The sequence below is a fragment of the Dermacentor albipictus genome, chromosome 5 (assembly GCF_038994185.2).
Source record: "Dermacentor albipictus isolate Rhodes 1998 colony chromosome 5, USDA_Dalb.pri_finalv2, whole genome shotgun sequence".
Taxonomy (NCBI): Eukaryota; Metazoa; Arthropoda; class Arachnida; order Ixodida; family Ixodidae; genus Dermacentor; species Dermacentor albipictus.
The window spans coordinates 22,238,412-22,255,623 of NC_091825.1; the positions used below are offsets into that span (position 1 = coordinate 22,238,412).

Here is a 17,212-nt window from a genome sequence, read left to right on the forward strand (position 1 = left end):
CAAATTACTACGTGAAATTGTTCGAAGGCATGTCTTGTAAGCGTCTGCACCTTTGCAGAACGTCATAATTAATGTTAGACATTGACCTCTAGACTTAACGCTCGGCGTAGCAATGAACTAAATCAATAGCAAAGTATCACGACAGCACCACGTGATCCTGCATTGAATATACACGTGATGTCTTTGGTTTGAGAGTTCAGTACACGTGAAAAGCAGTCAGTTTGCCCATTGAAGGCACGTGCTGGTTCACAGGTGCGACGTATAAAAGAGGCGATAAGCTAGAGTGGTTATAACAAATAAAGTGAGGAGAAAAAGCCTCTTTCCATCATTCTCTGCTGGATTCGCCGTGGTACATTGCAGAGCGAACTCGGAAAACGTGAGTATATAGCCTGAAGCCGCTTAAAGTTGCGGTGTGCTCGTTTATATTTACGGCATATTTGAGATTTAATAACTCGCCGGTGCGATATCTTACTCTTGATCGTTTCCGTTTAGTTTATGTAATTGTATAAGCATGATTGGAAGCTAATTCCCTCATTTGAATGATTGTGCTAGCGAAAACTGGCCTAACCTGAATCTCTTTCGGGGTGCTATGATCAGTTCTCCCAACAGGTCACAGACATGACGGTTGTCTCAAACGCCTTCAGAAAATGTTTGCCTTTCGCGCTAATACATTCCACGAATGAGAACGATGGAGAGAATTGCATCTAACGTTGACGAGTGCACTGCTTGGAAGTTGAATGCTTTACTCGGGAGAGAGCTGTCATGCACGCACAGGCGCCAACTACGCGGGGGCTCCGAGCCCGAGCCGCCTCCGAGACCCCTCCGTAGTTTTCCGTGTGGGGGAAGGTAATGGAGGGTTCAGCCCCCTTCGGGCGATGCCGAAGGCCCCCCCCCCCCCCCCCATCATACCCACACCTAACGTGTCATTACCAGATCTTTCTCACCCACATCATTTGAGGTTTCTTTTGAATTTCCTCGACCATTTATTTCAAGCGAAATTTTACTGCACCTATTAGCTTACTGCATCGTGGTTGGCGCGGATTTTCACGGCTTTTAATTCATACTTTGCTTTATTTCTGCAAATACTTACAATACGAGAACAAGCGCTAGAAGCACTAGCGGTGGCTGCCTCATCCATATTTTCTCACTCCAACATTATTTAAAATTTCAAGTGTAGATAGCAGGCACGCACACAATACATTTACATATAAACACAGGGCAAAGTTGATTATATTTTTGAAAGAGATCGAGGTACCCAATTAAACATAATTTCTACAGGTATGGATAACCTATGCCTAGAGAATGAATATGTTGCTATATGTTCACCACGCTTCAAATTGCTTTGCGTGGTTTTTTGACAACGAAAAAAAAAACCGTAGACTTCAGTGAACCCTTCAGCAGTCTTTTATTCATGTTGTGTGAAATGCACGTGCATGTTGTTTGTCCCAGCATTGCTTCTCTTTCCAGTAAGCAATGCCGACGAGTCCTAAAAAAGGAACATTTCTAATAATTTACAACATTTATAAGGGATTTAAACATCGTCAGTTGCATGCAAAAGTTATAAATATATACAGGGTGTCCCAGTTAACTATCATAGACCAAGATTTAAAAAAAGAGCCATGCGTTACTCGAAGAAAACCTAGTGCATATCGTTTACAGAACAATTGAGTAGCTGCCAGTAATTGTTTCATTACTGATATTTAATTAGGTAATTGTAATTATCTATCTCGACACGTACTATCCTAATTATCAAAGTGTCAATGAGGCATTTGAAGGCATAGCCAAGGGACGCCTAATTACGGTATCTACAGCGACATAATAATTGCGAACTGATTTGTTTTCCGGCTGATAAATAAACCTCACGAAATATGGGGAATACCACGTTGCTGTGCTCCCCCACCCCCGCAACATAAACCAGCGCCCTCGAACAGGCTCCTTCTCAGTCAGCCAGAACAAAATGAAGGAAATATTGAAAAACATCGCGATCGAGCTGGTATCTTATCCGCCGCGCCCAGGCCGAAGTAAGAACTCGCGTTTGGACTTAGAAATAGGCTGTGATAGCTGTTGTCTTAGCGTAGATAATGTGCACGGATATTTGTTTTTCTTTTTGCCACAAAAACTATCACCACAAAAGCGAATTGACCAAATCAGTGCAAAGGTTTGAAAGTGCATTTTGTTTCGTCCCAGTCGTGATGTTTTTCTCTGATGAGCCGTTCTGTTGGTAAGGCAGTCTTTGACATAGTCATGGATTCTTCTCCCACAGTTAGTGTTATTTAGCCTTTTCATTATAGCGACGTGGCTGACGTTGTCAAAAGCACCTTGACTAGGGGAGTTGAGGAGTGATGTCTTCACCAGCCCAAGCAAAGGCACACCCGAAGGCTCGGTCATCTCGCCCATACTCTTTAATGTGCCGATGATCGGCCTAGCAGAAAGACTCAGCAGAATCCAGGGCATCCAGCACGCGATGTACGCAGACGACATCATGGTCTGGGTGAACCATGGATCCCTGGGAGAGAAATAGGAGAAGCTACAACAAGTAGCAAGCTGCATAGAAAGATACGTGAAGGAAAGAGGACTAGCCTGCTCTACAGAGAAGTCTGAAGTACTGAGGGTAGGAAGGCACCCCACTGATGCACCACTCGAGGGGAAACTGGAGTGGCAAAACATCCCGGAGAGGAACATGATAAGAGTCCTGGGAATGTGGCTACAAGCAAGCAGGAAATGGAGCCACACACTCAGCCTGCTTAGCAAGTCGGCTGAACACGTAGGCAGAATGATAACCAGAATCTCCCACCGAAGGCATGGGATGAAAGAAGACGACACGTTAAAGCCTGCCAGAAGCCTCATATTCAGCAGGGTAATCTACTCGCTGCCATACCACCTCATGATCAAGAGCCAAACGTACAAGCAGAGACAGCCCTGCGCAAGGCCTACAAGACGGCACTCCACCTACCAAGAAACCCACCGAACGACAAGCTGCTACAGCTAGGGATTAGCAACACCTTCGCCGAACTGGCAGAAGCACAGCTTGAAGCACAGTTTCACCGACTCAGAGACAAGGCTACGGGAAGAGCGCTCCTGACAAGGTTAGGTCGCAACCCAAGGAGGCATCTCGATCGATCCGCCGATATACCCGACGAGATCCTTGAGACCCTGTAGGTTAATCGCATTCCGAAAAACATGGATCCAAATCCACGCGGCCAGAAGGCAGGCGCGGGCAGATTATGTGGAAAGGCATTTAGCCAAACTCGAAAACACGATTTTCACGGATGCAACACTGTATCCATGGAATAGACATGCAAATTACATTAAGGCAGCTTCGGTAGTGGTTGACAACGCAGGCAAGCTAATCACCTGCGCAACTACACGTAGCGTCGCGATAGTGGAAGCGCAGGAGATCGCGTTTGCGCTGGCGGCAGCTGAGGGCTATCGAAAATACAAATCAACGGTCATTTTAACGGATTCAAAAGAGACATGCAAGAACTACAGAAACGGTAGAATCTGCAGGGCTGCCTTAGCTATCCTCCGCAAGGCAGAACACCTCAGATACACCGCAACCCACAAACTAATCTGGATTCCGGCACACCCGGGGATAGAAGGAAATGAAAGGGCAGACAGCTTGGCTCGCGAGATCACATACCGAGTCGAGCGGCCACACGCCCTGGGACAGCACTTCGCCGTGGAGATCGGCTATTCAGAGTTACTGAACTACCACAGAGGCAAGAGAATTAGATACTCCCTGCCACACAAATCCTTAACACAACACGAAGCAGCTCGTTGGCAGAGGCTGCAAACGGGAACCTTCTCTAACTTACATATACTAAGCAAGATGTATCCTGCACAATTTAGGAACACATGCCCGTGGTGCGGGGCAACCCCCACGCTTTATCATATAACCTGGGAGTGTAAACGTAACTACACATTGAACCAACACAAAGCCCCAAAGCCGGAGCAGTGGGAGAGCCAGCTCACCAGAGCTGCGAGCTCGCCGCCCAAATGGCATTGGTGCAGCACGCAAGCGAAGCAGCGCGGCTCAGTGGAGCCCTGGACTAGGGGCCCAACCGTGCTAAGAAGGTCAAGCGTCTGCAGCGATGAAGACGAAGACCGAACGCTAAACCCTTAATGGACCAAATCACTCTCTCTCTCTCTGATGAGCAGAAGGTAATGATTCTTGCCTTGGTAGCTGCAAACGACAACTAGAGGAAGGCCCCAAATATACATATATCAGTCATGGAAGTGCGGTGGCAGACCAAACTCGCCGACTATCATTAGAAATGCTGATAACTTGGGACAAACTGGCAGCTTAAAAAAACAGCGGCGGAGTACTCAATCTTTGAGTTCTAGCCTATGAATGGATGTTCTAGCATTTATGGCGTCAAACCCTCAGCTAGCGTGCGGGATGTGGCCGCCCAGGTACCAATTTCCAAGTAATCAGTTTGGAAGATTCTAAATGACGGCCTTTCACCCATACCACCTTAACCAGCACCAGTGCTTAGAAGATAAGAAGATAGGGGACCTGTAGATTCGTCTAGATTTCTCGAATTGGATCATCACAAAAGCCGATGAGTCACCGGACATCTTGAGCAACGTCATGTGCACAGATGAAGACAATTTTCGCAGAAACGCGTAGCTAAATTTGCCTAATGCACAGTATTGGATGGACTTAAATCCACGCCGGATAAAATGTAATCAGCACCAGTACAAGCGGACGCTCAATATGTGGTTTGGAATTTACGCCAGCGCTATAATCGGCCCCATCTTCTTCGACCACACACTGACTGGACAGCGTTACGTGAACGAAATCCTTGAAGGAGTGGTGGATGAGTTTCTCAGCGAAGTTTCGGGGTCACGTCTTCCACTTTTGTGGTATCAGCAAGATGGAGCACCAGCACACAGCAGCAGCCGAGCACGTAACTGGCTGGATGCGACTTTTCATGCACAATAGAATGGAAGGCGTGGGCCTGTAAATTGGCTGGCTAGGTCACCTGACCACTCACCACTCGATTGCTTTCTTTGGGGTTATGTGAAAGATTGCGCGTAAATGATCGAGACGATGACGTCAGATTATTTCAAGGCAAGGATAACGGATGTCTGGCGTAGGATTCCGGCGTCGGTCATGAAAAAAGGCACTGAAGTTGTGATAAAACGGACACAGAACAGCGTAGCTCTAAAATGAGACCTATTCGATCGCGGCTGCTGTTCAACGGAACTTACGAATTCATAGATGGTAAGGGCACACTGAAATCTGATGGTTTTTTTTGTGCACACATCCTCATTGCCGATTCCGCTCATTTATAAGTCGTATATTTACTTTCTTGAACGCATCAGCTTTGCCTTTACACGTTGGTCGCTTCCCAGCCAGCTCATTTCGCTTTTATTTTTTGACACGAACCTGTTTTTGCAGCAGGTACACACCTTCATGAAAAATAAAACGGTCACTTTAATTTGGCTTTGGTCTGAAGCAAGTTTCTGGTACGAAATGTAGCTTCGCGCGAACTCTTTTGATACGGTGCGAGCAATCGTATCCAGATTTTGTGGACACGAGGGTTTAGTTTTCGTGAGTGTCACCATGTTGCGTACTGACCTTAAACTTTTCAAACTACTTTTCAAACAAAAATAAGATAATTAAAGCTGTCCCTGCGCATCGAACTCCGCCACAATGCTTGTCCCGCCGGCGTTATCAGTGTTCTTGATAAAGTATAGCTGCTCGTCGCCTGGAAATGACTTCTCATCCTGAGAACGTTTAGGCGCGACGAGCGATGATTGATTCTGTGCTTTTGATACGGTTACTTTTCTTTCTTTTTTCGTTTTTCTTCATTTTTGTCTCTCTGATGCTACGGAGTAAACAAGGTAGGTTAAACGTCAGAAACACTCCGTGGCAGCATTTCTTCAGTCGGCACACATTGTTAGCGTCCGAACATCGCACAGTGTCTACGAGAGACACCGTCATGGACGGCTTTTGATTTTGACCTGTTGATTTCGCTAAGATGCCCCCAATTATTTAGCTAGCGACCTTGCTATCCGCACATGGGCTACCGCCGCAGCTGCAAATCGAGATCTGCTTATGTATCAAGATATATACATGCATATGATAGTTTTGCACGTGGACGAAAAAGTCATGACAAAAGAATTGAGCAAACTTCCTATGTGTCGTCGTCCGTTTGCATGCTATGCAAATATTGCATTAATGAGCGCCATTCTTAAGCATATAAATTGATAGGGAAAAAGATTATGTGGATCCCACGTATGTGCGAATCAATGTAAGCGACGCTTTCTGTGTTGTTTATTGTCATCGTCGTACGTAATCTCTACAGTGTAGTCAGGCACCCTCTAATGAAATGCTGTCAATGTTTGCCTCATTACGCCCACCATTGTGATCATTTCATCATCAACTCATTTTCTCAGAAATAAATGCTGACGAAACGTTGAAGTCATCCTGAACAAGATCAACACGCGTCGTAGTACTCGACCATATGATGCCCCTATTCGCAATATTATTTTCGTGTTGTTTTTTTTCCGGGGTGGGGGGAGGTGGCGATCTGCTCTTGAATCGTAGAAACGTCCCTGCTCGTTTTCATTCTCAAGCACCCAATGAGAACTGTCATCACTACAACTTCACGATGTCATGGTGGCAGGTCACCATTGCGTGTCGCGCAGGTAGGACTACGCCGAATCATGTGGGTTGTCATATACTGTTTTGTGCGTCATACTTCGCCACATTCATTTTTCAAGCTATGCCAGAGCTCGAGAAGGCCGGCCAACTCGCTAGGTCGCTTTCCTCTGTTTACTTCCGCAAAGTGTGTTTCCATAGCTGTGGTTACCGAATTCGGCCCAGCGGTAGCCTACCGCTCAGGCCTTTCTGGCGACCTGAGCAATTGAAGTCGCAGGCTTCCTAGAACACGGCCTGGACGTTCAATATGGCTATCCTCAAGTATTTTTCGCAGACTTCGCGAAGCGCCTCCTCTTCAGTGTCATCGCTGACACTACTCGCTCCTGCTAGACACAACACAAACAAGCAACGACCATAATGAAGTATCAATTACACGCTAGTTGACATGCTGTCGATGTAAATTTCCGCTGAGCACCGGGATCGGAGCGTGGTCCTGTGTATGGTGACATTATTGCTCTACAGCCTCACTAAACAACACCGATCTTTACTCAACACTTCTTTTTTTTTGCCGACAGGACCATACTGTATTTCCTCTGAATATACTTTCGGATTTAGGTGTGACCTTGCACGTCCACTTATTCTGTTACGTTGACGGCAACCATTGACGTCAGGCTGCCGCCTTATTCTGAGCTTCGCCTTCAGCAGAGAGCACAGAAAGCGGTCTTTACAAACAAACCACCGGGATTCAAGCCCATGTATTCGCAGCGCCCTGCATTTGGGAGATGGGCACGCTAACCGTTACGCTACCACCTACCTCCACCACTCTCTGTTTATCTGCCTTCCCACTTATCGTTCTTGTCGCAGACGCAGGCAGAACTGACGCAGAAACGAAAACGAGGCAAAGATTCCTTGAGCCGCCAGCTGACACATCACCTTAACTTTGGCAGGTTAATCTCATTGGAGCGCATGTAGGCTTGCGGCTGCGTGCAGATCGTGGGTCGCCTTAGCTTTATATTAAATTGGCTTTCACCGACTCTTTTCGGCTAGAACTGAAACGCCGGACAAGAATGAGATCCACCGTTGTATTTTTGTCCTGTTCTTTAGGTTTAAACCTAAAACGCTCATTTACACAAATCGGGATTTCATTATGACATGGCATAATGGTACTATATTTCGAGGTCATGTCGCTGCGAGTAGTGTTCCTGTATATGCTCCCGCAGGGAGCAGAGTTGCGCATAGGTCCGCCGTCGTGATCCAGCTCTGCAGCGAAGCCCCTCCTCGCGCGCGCAGGAGCCAAATGCCGCGCGGTGTTCCCCCTTTTACTCTAGTGGTCGCGAGCTACAAGCGCCAATTGTTCGCAGGCGCTTAGCAAAGGGCACTTCTTAATACAGGCTACGCTCGAATGAGTCATTCGTGCAGTCGGAGGGGGTGGGCTTCCAACCAACCGAAACTTTGTATGTACCTATGTAAACACGCATATACAAACACACACATGAACGTACAAATAGGGGGTAGGACCGCCTTCGATTCCCCAAAATAAAATACTCCCGTGGCTCGAACAGCTCAAAAGTTCGCTCGCAAACGCGCAGTACGTTGCCACAAAAGGCGGTGCAATGATTTTCAGCATGCATATGAAGTTTTCTTATCATTGTCAGAAGCAAGAAATGTTTTAAAGGGTGTTTAAAACTTCACACACGTAAGCTGGACACTTAGCGAATTTTGGCTGCCGAAACCAGCCGATTAATGACCGTCGCCAATAGAGCTATCGTGCTTGCTGTTATGTCAGTGACCGTTAACAGAGCGTCGTTTATCACTAACCATCGTTCACAACAGCTGCACGTTTTCGATACATGCGGTGCAGACACAGATTTAAGCGCATTTCAAATGTTCACATGCGCACATATTAGGCAAAGCTTACTTTTACGATTCATTCATACCGCAGACTAATCAGCTATATAGTAGCAGCAAATCTGCAAGTAGAAAAAGATTCAAGATGCCAGAGCTTCTAGATCAAATTTATTTCATACAAGGGAATGCATGAACGGCTACTGGCAACAGGCCAAGTGTGCTGGTTTTTGGAACCTTGGGGGCAGAATCCAAAGAAAATGGAAAGGCAACAACTATTAAGAGTAACAACAGGTTATTTTTATTGAACTAATCACATCAAGATGGCAAACTTGCAGAGTAATTAGTCACACAGTGCAGACTGTAATCTGACAACACATTTTTGGCATCGTACTGGCACAATACAAGTGCCAGTACGATGTGTTTCGTATCACTTCACCAAGGTCCTTGACTTCACATCGTCGAATACCGTACCTGAAACCCGCAGCTGCTCCTCTCAACGCACGATCGACGGTCCTCTGATTGCAATGGCGATGGCACTGACGGAAACGACGAGTTCGCGTGAGTCAGCGATGCACCCGTAAAGTTGGCTTCGCAGCGGCGCGGATCATTTGACGTCATTTTTCGCGCTCGGCCAATAGCTGTGCGAGCGGCGCCGGAAAAGGTATGCGCAACTCTGCTCCCTGCGGGAGCATATACAGGAACACTAGCTGCGAGAAGAGGCCAGCGCCACGTATCGACGCAAGGGCACCCCACTACCGATGCACGCGGCACGTTACTGAATGATGAAAACAGAAAATATAAGCAGAAGGAACCCGCCACCATGACGCATTCTTTAACGCGACAGCGTTAAGGAGCTCGTATCACAGAAAAGCCGGTGTCGTTGCTGTCGGCGGCGTTCGCCGTGAGCGAAGAATCCTGGAAGGCAATTCATAAATAAAAAACAACTTACAAGATGGTAACAATAAAATTCAAACAGCGCTAGACGACAGCACCAGAATGAGGAGGAGACAAACACGGCGCTGAACCCGACGCAACACGTCTCCTCCTCTTCCTTGTCCTGTCGTCTAGCGCTGTTCGAATTTTATTGTTACCATGGAACACCAACTCGCCCAATCCGCTGCCCTTTTACAAGATGGGCTCGGTGGCAATCGAACCAGCGTCTCTGGAGTGTGAGACGCAGACGCTTTCACTCAGCCACGAGTTCGATAGTTCAAAGCGGGTCAAAAGCGGCTCTAGTGAATACGGTGTTGCCTTAGGAACGAGCCGTAGAAAGTTATACTGCCGTGCATATCGGTAATTATGAGCATGTAAATTACACAAGTCGCAGTTACAGGAGTAGCGAAGTACGTATCCGCTATATTTTTTCTGCGCACACACAGAGCCATGTTGCGGCAAACACAGAAGACCCCCTCCTTACAATGTACGGCGCTGCCCCGACACGTGGCATGCGACTCGCCCCATGAGCGCGTCCACCTTCATGGCATGCCGCAGCCCGGCTGTCCGTGCCGATCACTACGTTTGGCTCGCGTATATCGTTTTGAGTGGGCCGTGCGGATGGCGTGCGATAACGCTATCGCGTTCCAGTCTTGAAAGCGAAGCTTAAGCGTCCTCCAATTTTTTTTTGTACAACAGTGACGCACAAGGTCGGATTGATATTCATTGACCATATACCTCTTAACTATTTCCTAAAGGGTGTACTTTAGATTTCATCGTGGAACCGCAAGCGCAGGGAGCGTCACGTGTACACCACGGCCACGTATATATATATATATATATATATATATATATATATATATATATGAGAAGAAAGGGCGTTAACCAAGGGGCCCGATTTTTCTTAGTCATATCATAAGAAGCCAAGAAACAACGAAACCAAGGACAACACTGGGGAAATTACTTGTGCCTCATAAATGAAATAAAGAAACGATATAATAATGGAAATTAAAGTGGATGAAAAAACAACTTGCTGCAGGTGGGAACCGAACCCACAACCTTCATATTTCGCGTGCGATGCTCTACCAATTGAGCTACCGCGGCGCCGTTTTCCCATCCACTTTCTTGGGTATTTATGTGTCCTAGTAGAACCCTGGGAGTGTTATCCAGCGCCACTACTCATAGACTTTAGCGGCGGACGTGAAACGTCCTTTCTGCCCCAGGCGTCACGAGAACGTGATCTTTTTGGGTGAAGGCAACTGGTCAGTAAACCCACATATGCTACCTGAAGGCATCAATGTTGCCGGATTCGGGACCCTCGTTATGTAATAAACGAGAAGAAAGGGGGTTAACCGAGGGGCCCGATTTTTATTAGCCGTATCATAAGAAGCCAACCAACACTGACTCCAAGGACAACACAGGGGAAATTACTTGCGCTTAATAAGTGAAATAAAGAAACGATAAATTATAGGAAATTAAAGTGGACGAAAAAACAACTTGCCGCATTTGCGAACCAAACCCACAACCTTCGCATTTCGCGTGCGATGCTCTACCAATTCAGCTCTCGCGGCGCCGTTTTCGCATCAACTTTCTTGGGTATTTATGTGTCCTAATAGAACCCTGGGAGTGTTAGCCAGGTCTGTGACATTGATGGACAGTTGGCGCAAAGATAGAGACGTCAAGACAGGAAGAGGGCGAACGACCGTAGACAAGGTAGAATGGCGGGTAAGCGGTCATGCGTTGAATGGCGGTGTTATATGCAGAAGTCATGAATGGCAAAATTGCGTGCCAGTTTCTGTGACCCGGTTCGATGTACATGGCTAGCATATCTGACAGCGTGCGATGAAATCGCTCTGTGAGGCCGTTGGTTTGCGGATGGTAACTGGAGGTAGTCTTGTGGTTGGTTCCGGAGACTCTGAGTACTTCGTCTAGTAGTTGCGAGAGGAATGCTTTTTCCACGATCATTCAGGAGGACGCGAAGAGCACCGTGACGCAGTACTAAGGATTGACGTATGAATGCAGCAACTTCAGAGGCTGAGGCAGAACTCACACAAGTTGTTTCGGCGTAGCGTGTCAGGTGATCAACGGCTGTCACAATCCATCGTTTACCGGTGAGAGTCACAGGAAGAGGACCATACAGTTCAATGCCAACGACCTCGAATAGTTGCGACGGACAAGGAACTGGTTGCAGTTGTCCGCTTGGAGATGATGTAGCGAGCTTTCGACGCTGACATAGGGCGCATGAAGCGACATACCTCGCTGTACTGGCGGACAATCCAGGCCAGTAGAAGCGACCTTTGACGCGGTCATAGGTTTTCTGGAAACCAAGGTGACCAGCAGTCATGTCATCATGAGAAGCCTGCAGGACATGAGCACGTAGAGAGCGTGGCAGGACAGGAACCCAGCGTTGACCGTCAGGGTGATAGACATGATGGTATAGGACGCGGTTGTCAATCTTAATTTGCGTCAGCTGTCGACCAAGGCGGGCGTTAGGCGGGCGCGAAGTTCCGTGAAGGTGGTATATGATGCGCCGACAGTAAGAGTCGGTAAGCTGATGAGATTGGAAGGATTTGTTGTCATGTGGAGGCATATCATGCTGTCGCGTGGAGGCACCACAAGTGGTGGAGTGTCCTCTTCGGTCCTCCATCATCTGACTCCCCGCTCAACCTCCTGGAGCTTCGATCGGGTCGCCGATTGTGCCAGCTGTCCACCAGCATGTCGCAGGACGAGCCAACAGGCACTTCTACTTCCACCATCTCCGCCTCGGCTATCCGAGCCTCTCCGTTTTGGGTTGTCAGTGGGTACCAGCGTGATCCCCATCTGTTTGCTGGACTTCGCGATGAAGACGTTGAGGATTGGCTGGACGACTATGACCGAGTGAGTTCGGCTAACCATTGGGACGATGCGTTCAAGCTACGTCACGTCGCCTTTTATCTGACAGGAGTAGCGAAGACTTGGTTTTTCAACCATGAGGTTGATTTCACGAACTGGGGCGCTTTCAAACAGCAGCTCCGTCCAATTTTCGGCACACCGGCTGTTCGCTCCGCCCTCGCAAAAAAGACGCTCGACAGCCGCAAGCAACAACTCGGGGAATCTTATCCGTCGTACATCGAGAATGTGCTTGCTCTTTGTCGGCGCGTAAACATGGCCATGACCGAATCTGACAGCGTTCGCCACATCCTCAAAGGCATTGGAGCTATTGCTTTCAATGCTTTAGCCATCAAAAACCCCGCTACCGTCGCTGATATCGTCGGTACTTTCCAGCGCCTTGACGAACTCGAATCAGTACGGTTGCAGCCAGACACCACTGTAAACACTACCGCCGACGACCCTACGTTACGAGCAATGATACGTGCAATAATTCGAGAGGAGATACAGTATCTTGGCTTAGCCGCCGGGCCTATACCTTCTCATGCGTCGGCTACCAATCTGCGAGATGTTATCAAAGAGGAATTGGCGTCCATGGCTGGTGCAGCGTACACGGACCCTTTATCCCCTACGGCCCCACCTACATACACACAAGTACTCGCGGTTAATCCAGTCATCGTTCCACCGATGCCCCCAAACCCATTACCGGCCCATATGGCTTCCATGACTACCAGCGCACCTACCCAAACCAGCTGTCAGGAGTGGCGTCCTCCTCGTCCCATCTGCTACTACTGCGGCTATCGTGGCCACATAGCACGCTTTTGTCGCAATCGCCAGCAAGACGAGCATCGCGGATATGACGTATACGAAAGGGATGACTTTTCGCCCGGAGCTACTTTCCAACGTCTAGGGCGCTTCCATGACCAACGCCGTCCTTGTGGTCCCCCGCGCGGCCGCTCTCCATCGTCTACTGTGACATCCGAGACGGCTCAGACGTACCGTCCTGCGAGACGCCGCTCGCCGTCACCCCTTCGTCACTCTACATCCCCACTGAGACCTGCTTCTCAATTCGCCGATCGTCGTCCGGAAAACTGAATTATGCAGCTTTTGGAGGAAAAGCTGTATCGAATGACAGGACAGAAATTCCTCCATTGCGTCCGTGCAATATGAAATTGATTGCAGTAGAAGGTGTGCAAGTAGAAGCTTTGATAGATACTGGTGCTAGTGTTTCAGGTTTTCACCGTGAATTGTGTTCGCGACTTCGGGAAGTTACGGCCCCCTATGATGGACCTACGCTACTCGCTGCTCAAGGGGCCGCCATTCGACCTATCTCCATGTGCACTGCTCGTATTTCTATCAATGGACTTCTGCATTACGTACAACTTGCTGTGCTAAGTTCGTGTGCCCAGCAGCTCATACTAGAATGGGATTTTCTTCTGCGGCCTCCGTCTCCATATGCTGCGGGCAACGCGTTCTCCACATGACCGACACGACCTATTCATTTCATGCAGATGACGCACCACATCACTTGCTTGCTGCAGATGATACATTGCACCTACACCACTTATGGCGCAGCACTTATCACGGCGTTTATTCCGCGTCAAAGATGCGGCGAACCGACCACGCCCACAGCACGGATCACACTCGAGAGCCAGCCCCACAGGCGATGATGAAGAACCCCAAATGAACCCCGCATGGTGATGATCATGGACAGATGACAAAGAGCAGCTTATAAATTGCCACAATATATATATATATATATATATATATATATATATATATATATATATATATATATATATATATATATATATATATATATATTGTACTGTAAAATAGGGAGCAGTGGGGCTGTGGCTAGGAGAGAGACGACGACGAGAAAGAACAACCTTGTTTCGGTGCTCGGTCGGCTACACTACCTCTCGCTGCTCCAACGTTCTAGTCGCGAACGCTTACTGCTCAAAGTGCTTCGTGACATTTGGTGGAAGGTGCTGGACTTATTGCCAACCTGGAACTCCGCAGCCGGACGATCCCTGTCACATCTCCCATGCCTGAGGAGACTAGCCCTACCGCGCCACCCATGGCACCGCCTCCAGTCATCTGTGCTGGTGCGCCACGCCAACGGGATCCCCCCATATTCAATGGAACTGACGATCATGACGTAGAGGACTGGCTCTCATCATACAACCGAGTGAGTGCCCACAATAAATGGTCTGATGCTGACAAGCTTGGCTACGTCCCTTTCTACCTTTCCGGGGTCGCCCATCTTTGGTTCCGCAACCATGAGGCTGACTTTTCCACCTGGTCAGCATTCCGCACAGCACTTCAAGAAGTATTCGGTCGCCCTGCTGTGCGCAAACTTCGGGCTGAACAACAGCTTCGCTGTCGTGCCCAACAAAAGGGCGAAACTTTTACGAGCTACATTGAAGATGTAGTTGACATCTGCCGGCGTATAGACCCTGATATGACCGAAGATGGCAAGGTCAAGAACATCTTGAAAGGCATAGAAGACGACGCCTTCCAAATGCTCTTGGCAAGGAATCCTCAGACGGTCAACGACATCATAGCGCTTTGCCAGAGCTATGAGGAGCTGCGCAAACAGCGGCTTTCTACGCGCCGAGCTCTCGCTCCGGACGTCGCGCTTTCAGCTCTGAGTGATGGCGTCACTTCTACTCCTTGCAGTTCAGAACTCTTCGACAACATCAAGCAATTTGTGCGCGAAGAAGTGGCGCGCCAACTCTCTCTTCTGCCAGTCGCTCCAGCTTCAGAGCCGCGCTTGTCTCCAGATCTCCGTCACCTGATACAAGAACAAGTCGCTAACGCAGTGCCACTTGCTCATCAACCGCCTCCTCCGCCTGTGCCACTTACGTACGCTGCCGTTGTCGCCAATCCAAGGCCTCCTTCTGCAGGTAATCAATCCAGACTTACCAGCGCCTTTCCCTCACCTCCGCAAGCAGCTGCAACATATTCTCCTGCCCCCCCAAGCAGCTACTGGCCACCACAGCAGCCCATGCGCCCACCTCGCCAATATTTCCGACAGTCTACGCCCGCTGTTCTCAATCCATGGCGCACCCATGACAATCGGCCTATCTGTTATTCGTGTGGCCTACCTGGGCATGTATCACGGCTTTGCCGCCGGCGTGGATGGTATCCTTCGGATTCTCCGAGGGCCCAAAGTAACGGTTTCGACTCTCCGTCCCGTTCTGCTACTGCCGCTCAGCCCTTCGAAGCCTCGTCTCCTCTTTCTCGACCCTTCAATACCCGTCGGTCTCCGTCTCCCCGTCGGCGTTCTCTGTCGCCGCTTATCCGTCGTCCTGAAGCTATCCGAGAGGAAAACTAAGGACCGCAGTTCCGGAGGCAAGAACTGCGATCTCAGCGAACTCCTCAAGACCTCATTTATTTCCTGCGAACATCCTCGAAGTTTATGCAGAAGACATTGCCGTTCATGCGCTTGTAGACACGGGAGCAGCAATATCAGTGATTTCGGACCAGCTTCGTCTTACCCTTAGAAAAGTCGCGACGACTTATTCAGCCATTTCATTACGTACAGCAAGCGCTGCGCCGATTGAACCCTTAGGGAAGTGTACCGTGCGTGTTGTTATAAGCGGCGTTTTATACCATATTGAGTTCGTTGTTCTGCCTTGCTGCTCCCATGCCATGATTTTAGGATGGGACTTTCTGTCCTCTCATCATGCCGTTATAGATTGTGCCCGTGCTGAACTCGCGCTGTCGCCATTAGGCACCAACGTTTTTGAAGATACTGATGGCACTTCCAGTCGTGTGTTCGTCACCGCCGACACCGAGATTCCTCCATACTCTGCCGCACTTGTACCCGTTTCCTGCGTTGGGTTTTCCGACTCCACAGTTCTTTTCACGCCGTCTCAGCTTGTTGCTCGCCGCCATCCTTTCTTGCTTCCTTTTGCCCTTCTTGCCATTCGACAAGGTTCGAGCGCACTTTATGTATCGAACCTGTTTCCTTGCCCTGTCAGGCTGCTCCACAATGAGTGTCTTGGTTATGCCGACGAAATCGAACCAAGCTTCCTTTACGATGTGCCTGACGACCCGGCTTCTCCTCCGGTTGACGCTCTGGCCCTTCAAGTTTCTCCTCCCATGTCGCCGTGTGACCCAACATTTTACCAGAGTATTGATCCCAACCTCACCCCAGCGCAGCACGCCCAGATCGTCCATCTTCTAGACCGCTTTCGCACGTCATTCGACCTACAACAATCTCGCTTAGGCCGTACTTCCACTGTTGTCCATCACATCGACACCGGCAACCATGCGCCATTACGCCACAGGCCGTATCGTGTATACGCCACGGAGCGTAGCGTGATCGCTGAGCAAGTTGCAGACATGCTCCAACGCGGTGTCATACAACCTTCGCACAGTCCTTGGGCTTCTCCTGTAGTGCTGGTAAAAAAGAAAGATGGCACAATTCGCTTTTGCGTGGACTACCGGCGACTTAATAAGATCACACGCAAGGACGTTTATCCGCTACCCCGTATTGACGACGCGCTAGACTGCCTCCAAGGCGCTGAATTCTACTCATCCTTAGACTTACGATCCGGGTACTGGCAAGTGCCAGTGGCTGAGTCAGACCGTCCGAAAACGGCTTTCATCACACCTGACGGTTTATTTGAATTCACCGTGATGCCATTTGGCCTGTGTAATGCGCCTGCCACATTTGAAAGAATGATGGACAACATCTTGCGCGGCCTCAAATGGCAGATATGCCTGTGTTATCTGGACGACATCGTTATCTTTTCACCGGACTTTCCTTCCCACTTACTTCGACTTGAACGCGTCCTAAAGTGCATCGCCGATGCTGGCCTCCAGCTTAACTTGAAGAAGTGTCACTTCGCTGCGCGGCAGCTGGTCATCCTCGGCCATGTCGTGTCGAAAGAAGGTGTACTTACTGATCCGGCGAAACTACAAGCTGTTGCCCAGTTTCCC

The 17,212-nt window shown here is 48.9% G+C and overlaps 1 protein-coding gene across 2 annotated transcripts in view; it reads left to right on the forward strand.

The window, feature by feature from the left end:
• The first annotated feature begins 261 nt into the window (after positions 1–261).
• The window catches only part of LOC135898236 (uncharacterized), a 171,750-nt gene continuing 154,799 nt past the window's right edge, over positions 262–17,212 (forward strand). For both annotated transcript variants that reach the window (XM_070539504.1, XM_065427085.1), the window contains exon 1: positions 262–376. The gene's annotated coding sequence lies outside the window, so the exon portion shown is untranslated. The remainder of the gene's footprint in view (positions 377–17,212) is intronic.